The sequence below is a fragment of the Cuculus canorus genome, chromosome 6 (assembly GCF_017976375.1).
Source record: "Cuculus canorus isolate bCucCan1 chromosome 6, bCucCan1.pri, whole genome shotgun sequence".
Taxonomy (NCBI): domain Eukaryota; kingdom Metazoa; phylum Chordata; class Aves; order Cuculiformes; family Cuculidae; genus Cuculus; species Cuculus canorus.
Window position 1 is genome coordinate 29,481,048 of NC_071406.1, and position 7,001 is coordinate 29,488,048.

Sequence of the window (7,001 nt, forward strand, 5' to 3'; positions counted from 1 at the left end):
ATCAAGGACAGCAAGTGAGATTTGATCCTTGTGCACTGCATGCAAAGCTCCTTGTTTACTCTCTGAATGTATACGGGCACAGGTTAAGTTATAATCTAATTGAGAATTCATGCTGTATTCCAGGAAGTGGTGTTTTGCTTCAGCGATTTTGTTTTTCTTTAAGGTGTTGACCAGTACTTTGGAATTTAAAACTATGTATCCTGAAGAAGGCATAGAAAAGTAATTTGAATGCAAACTGTATTAAGCGTTCACATCCTGTATCCTAGCAGGAATTTCACCAAACAGGGGAGGTATTCATTGCACTAGGAGCAAAGCAATGTCAAGTTGAGAAGGAAATTACTATGGAAATGAGTTTTAAAAGCCTGAGGCAGATGTAGGGAGAGGTACATTGTACTGGGAATTTTCCTCACACTTTGTAGCTTATATGGCCTTTCCATTACTTCAGCAGCAGCATGTAAGAAATCCTTGGCTTGGAACACAGTATCTTAATTTCAGTAGTTTTGTGCTGTTGCTGTGGGCTGGGAAGAATGGAGGTATCTGCTTATCTAGGCATGGCCTTACTTGGGGCAGAGCAGAAGTCCTTTAAGCCCAACATGTTGTTTCTCTGTGGTCAGTAATGGATGCTTAGGAGAGAATGAGAATGGGAGAAATATTCTCTCAGTGCTTGGCAAGGAGCAGCTGAGTGCATCTGTAGGTTTAACAGTCAGGGTTCTTTTTGCTTCCATAAATTTGTATATATATATTTTTTAAATGAGTCATTTCAAGGATCCATATCTTGCAGCGATTAGTTCCACAGTGAATCTGCACAGTGTAGGGGTGTGGAGAAAAGACCTGCCTAATGATAATATCCCCCAGAATTTTCATGTTTTATAGAAATGGCAGACAAACTGCCTGTTAATTTTCTTTGTGCTCTTTATGATTATATAAACTTAGATCATGTTTTCTGTCTTTGAGCAGTACATTTTTGAGCAGTACATAAGTGTATATTTTGGCTTAGTTCATTGCAGAAGGATGGTGGTACAAACAAAGTGGGATTTTTCAGAAAAGGCAGAGAGGTTCTGTAGTGTCTCCCCATAAATTCCAGAATATTCCTGAGGCAGCAGTTGATTCCTGATTCACTCTGGAATGGTTAGATTGCAAGTAAAGAGATATATAGCTTAGGGCAGGTGAAGAGAAAACATTAATCATGTTGGCAATAATGGATGAGAAATTATTGTGGAGGAGAGGAAAACGGATTGTTACAGTATAAATAATTATACATCCTTATAGATTGTTGCGGGTCTAATGGAACTTTGAAGAGCTCAGTCCATTCCAGTTTCTCAGACATTGTAAGGGAATAAACTGTAACCCACCCCCCTTCTTTTTGTTATTTTGTTGCTAAAAATACGTAAAGAAAAAAAAAAATCTTAATAGACTGAAACCCACTTTTTTTGATAAACCATCTGAAAAATGGTTAATACTTAATACAGCTCTTTCTTTAATATACTTGGTTTCATTCAAAACACTTTGTAAAACTATTCTGATCACTCCCAGTAACAGCAGAAGTGTATCTGTTCCAGAGTTGTTCATGCTCAGCTGTGACATTGGAATTGAAATGACACGAATGTGCACACATAAAACCAGTTTTTAAGCTTTTCAGACACTAAACTGGGGAAGATGATATCAAGCGAGGTGCCAGTTGGAGACTGTTTCCCCAAAAAAATGTATCTGAATAGAGTGGAAGTTTATAACTTGGTTATATTCCCAAACATTGTGGCTATCTGCTATATCTTTAAAGAGGCAATTTATATGCCAGATCTGGGGAACATAGGTTTATTCAGAATACAAATTTTTCCGTCTTAATGTGTCTGCATTTGCTAAATCTGGAAAGTATGGAACTGAACATTTATAAACTGTAAAGTCCCAAATTTGTGTCCCTTTCCTTTATCACATGCAGTAAAATTATTAACTTACCAGGCTCAGTTATGCAGTTTTAGCAGTTTGTACGTTGATATTGATGATAATAATCTGAGCTCTGATTAAAGTCCTCTCTGCTGGTGTCTGTTCATTGATTTGAGTGAAAGCTGGTTTGGACTCCAAAACCTATGAATCCTGTTATCTGAGGAGAATGTTTTTTCTGTTTTCCTTCTGCTCAGCTAGGAAGGAATGTGTGTATCAATGTTCATTTTCCTCTTCCAACTCCATATATATGCAGTAGGGTTTTTTTTCCAACATCCCCCCAGTAATAACTTCAGAAACATCTGCATTATTCTTAAGTATAAAACAAATTAAGAAATATCATTGTAACTATCTTTTAACTTTAAATGCCATTGACCTGCACAGTGGAGCTTGTCTATTATGCCAGGATCCCAGGTTTGGGAGAGTCTGAAGAGGTACCTCTTGGACAAATAGCCTGGGCAAATCTGTTGGTCAACCTGGTTATTGAGTTTGCTGAGGAAATGGATGTATAGGTGCTGAAGTGTTCCTTTGTGATCCTTCTGCAGCAATAATAAGTGTGGAAGGACTTCAGTGTCGGTGTCTGACCCACCTCTCTGCTCCTGCTGAGTTAACAGGCTCTTAATAATTACTTGGAAGGTGCTGATGAAGAAGCCTACACGTAAGCAGCTAAGCCAGTAAGAATTTGAGAATTGTGGTCAGGGTCAGTCACCTTTTTAGTCTATTCTGATTTTAGCCACCTTCTCTGGTTTTGGGCCTCATCCAGGATCTGCTGTTGTGCAGTGTGTTGCCGATGATCTGAACAAGTCCCGGTGCCGTGCGGCATAAGAACTGAAAATGAGTTAATGAGGTCCTAGTGCCTTATCTCAAGTACTCTGCCATGTTTCATAGTTGTTTCCTGATTAGCGTGAGTGTCACTCATGTCACTCCCGTGGCTCAGGAGGGACTAACTTGGGAAGACCTGTTACTCTTCATGGGCTGGAAAGATCTGGGTTTCCTATGTCCCAGTGAGCAGATGAGTGAAGAGCTGAAAGGTCGTAAATGGAAAATCAAATGCTCTCCTAGAAAAAAATAAATGAAGAGTAGGAATAACAGCTCTGAACATTAGTTACCTCCATAGACTGTGAATTCTACTCAGTTCTAGAACTATAATTGTGTCTGCCAGTTAGTCATCATCTTCTAGTTTGTGTATATTCACGGGATGTATTTATTGGCACTTCACAAAACAGGCCACCCTGTGTTTCACAGTGTAGGAGGCATGTTGAAGCCTGTCATTTGCCTTTGCAATACAGGCAATTACTGCATTTAATCATTCTTTTCCTACATCTCTGTAAGTATTTCTCCTCAGCATTCTGTCATTTCTCCTAGCAAGAGCCATTGTAAACAACAGGTTGATACCATGCAGTATAAAACTTGCACTGACATCAATGGTGTTCATTGCTTTTGAGCCTGTCCAGTCCTGAGAGCCCTCTTAAGATGTGCAAGACTTGACTTTAAGGTACTGGGTGCTCTCAGCTTGAGCTGGAGTCAGGCAGCATATGAAGCCTTTGGCAACAAATGTGCCTGCATGTCAGAATATTGGGAAGTCTAAACTTGCATTAAAAAAAGATAAAACTAAGACTGATCAAAACTCCTTCCTCTGCAAGCTCCTGTCTTACACAGCTCCACAGCCAGCTATGGCTATTGAGGCATTGCAAGAGGACCTACACGAAGGAAGTTTTAAAAGGGCTATGGGAGAGATAGTTGGATGGCCTGTGGCCTCAAGCTCCGACAGGAGAGGTTCAGGCTTGACATCAGGAAAAAATTTTCCACCGAAAGGGTCATTGGGCACTGGCAGAGGCTGCCCAGGGAGGTGGTTGAGTCACCTTCCCTGGAAGTGTTTAAGGGATGGGTGGATGAGGTGCTGAGGGGCATGGCTTAGGGAGTGTTAGGAATGGTTGGACTCAATGACCCAGTGGGTCCCTTCCAACCTGATGATTCTATGATCCTATGATTCTATGGGGACATCAGAGCTCGTGGCGTCCAACTATAAGCAAGAGCCAGCCCAGATACTGAGAAGCAGTGGGGCTGTGATGCCAGAAGGGCCAGCCCTTCCAGCCCTTTTGGGGTTTTGTTTTGCTGAAAATCCAACTCTACGTCCTTTTCAAATGGTTCCCATTTTGGTTCTCATGCTATCTCAGGGGGACTTGCAGCAGATTTGAGAAGGTAGAACTAAGTTTAACTGACCCATTTTAAAATAAACATCAGTAAAAAAAGAGGAGTTTTTCCACAATTTGTGTGTCTATGGACATAATAACCCAAGTAGCTTGGACTTATTTTTTCTGTGAGCCCAATATTATCCAAACCTAGAGATTTCATTTTACAGTTTGTATGGTTTTTCACGTGCTCTAGTGCTCAGAAGGGCTTTCCATTCTTCTTTACCCAAACAGAATCAGCAAATGTCATGTCCAACCTGTATTCCTGTAGCGATCTGCTTTCAGCATAAGGACAAGATGGATCTTAACTGATGGAGCCCATTGGTGCTCTGCAAAGATGCATTGAGATTGTCACTCGACACTGGGGTACAGGAGCAGCTGCCTTCCTTGGCGACCCCAATCCTGCAGCCTTTGAGCGGTTCCCCTTGCTGCCAAACGGAATCCTAATTAAGAATCCCTCCTTGCTCGAAAAAAGTAAGAATTAAGCTCAGATTTCCTGCTTTCTGTAATTTTAAGTTTCCGTGTGTAATAGACTATTCTTCACATCCTGATCAGAAGGTGAGATGTTAGTAAAATGAGTCTTTTTATCATGATGAGAAAGCTTGCAGCTTCTTCCCTGTAACAGCTCGTTGTTATGGCTGGGGACAGCAGGATGGGTTAATCGTGGCCCCATTTCCTGAGGTCTCCTGCAGTCAGGATTTGTGAATGCCTGAGAATACCCCTGCTGAATTCTAATTGTTTGTGGCAGTCGGCACATGATTTCAAGTGTTTGGTCACAGCAGTGTTCGTTTTCTGCTCTTTTAATCTTTGATGGATGTTTCGCCTGGCTTCACTGATGTGGTTCATGACACAGTAGGCAGTGATTTCCTATAAGATGTTTTGTCTCGACTACAGAGGTGTGGAGTCCCTATGCGATGGCCAATATTTATTAATGACATCTCAAGGTTTCTAAAGAGAAAGCTCTGCCGTAGACCATTAGAACCTAATCTATTCCAAAATGTCAGATGCAGTTAAGCAAGAGCTAAGTCGATTGCAGAGAGACTTTCCTCATTAGTTCAGACTCTGATTAGAAGACTGATTAAAGGCTTTCTCTTTGTAAAGGTTCTCTCTTTATCTCTGCAGATATCGTTACTATGTAAGATGTGATAGAGCTAGCTTAAGGCTCATGCAAATGCTGGAACTGAAAGGTATTTGTGTATACGTGTGTGCACAGTCATTCATGGGCATACAGTGCACATGCATGTTTTTAAAATGCCCTTAATTAGTAACATGATAAACATTCATTTCTGAATATGAATAGGGTTGAATTTTGTTGCACCTGTCAAACTTTTCAGGTGATGTTATTAGTAAGCACTTGTATAAAAGGTCAGATTTTCATATCATATGTGAAGCTGTAGGATTAAGATTTTAACAGCAATTTGGGGGTTGCTGGGATACAGAGTATTTTCTGCAGAATACTTGGTATTTGAGATCATTATGACTGGCCAAATTGCTTCCTGTTATTTAAACATTGCTCTTGCTGTTCACTCTAAGCTACACAACTGTGATAGAGCTGAAATAGTCTAGGTTCCTCCTGATGTTTTACCTCCAAATAGCATGAAGCTTTGGGATATGCATTTAATTTTGTCATGATGTTCAGTGAAGATGGCAGTTTCGGATATAAGCTCGTAGAAGAAACGTTCATTGATTCGTTATGTGTTTGTATAGTGCTTAGCACAATAGGGGTGAGGTCTTCAGATATTTCTGGAGCCTAGATAATAAGCTGGCATTATCAGGAAATAAAAACATTCATGAGGCAACTGTCAAAACTTCCAAATGATTTTGCAAGATGTACTTCCTATAAAAATGGAGCTTTCAGCTTTTATTCTCAACTATTTTGTAGTTAACTGCCTTGTGCATGAATCATTTTACAAACACCTTGTGGGCTACTCAGAAAAAAAATCCCAAAACAAAAAGATAAAGACAGCTTTAAGAAATTGTATGGGAGTCAGCATTCATGTTAGAGGGATTTAATTGTTGTTTCTAGTCTAGTTGATTGCTTGGATATGCATATTTGTGTGTGAAAGAGAACATAATATGAAGTAGCCATATTGGTCCAGTTACCAGAGAACAGATAGTTTGTTTAATTATTGACAAACTTTATCTGGGAGACCATGCTCTGGAGGGCAGTGAGCAGTATAGTGTGCTGCTTCTGAAGTTAGCTGGTAGACCATGGTTGACCCTTTGTGTGCCACAGTCAACCTCATTAATCTTGTTCTGCAGTTTAAAAAAAAATCTAGCTGTTTTGTTGCAAATACCACGTAGGACGTAGCATGTCTTGTAGCTGATACATCTTGATTTTGCTTTTTTTTATGAGTGTCCCTTACATAAGTAACTGAAGTTGCCCTTTATTTAGGCTTATGGTTTTGATGAATTCTGGAAAACATTTTAGGCCCATCCTTTTTGGGACAAGGTAACCAGGGCTGCCAAAGACGGTAGCAGGGCTTCTTCTAGTGAGCTATGACAGTAACAGCAAGTCACAGGATTAAGACAAAAGCAGATCTCTCTACTGCAGAGTTGTCTGCTGACCAACTTCTAATTAGCTTTGCCAGATTCATCACAGACTTGCTTTGTGCTGTCAGATCTCCTGCAAAACTGATGCAGTTGTTTGTCAGAGGCTTTGGTTTCTCTGTATTTCAGTACTGGTGACCATTTTATTAAACCAAAGTTTTCTGAATGACAGGCCAGTATTTTTATGCCCTGTTCTGTGTGACTCTTAATAAATCAGTCAATCTCAGCTAACATATAAAAGAGGAAGAAAATTTCTGTCCTCCATCCATACAGCCCTACACACTCACACACATGCGCGTGCAAACACACACACACACACAC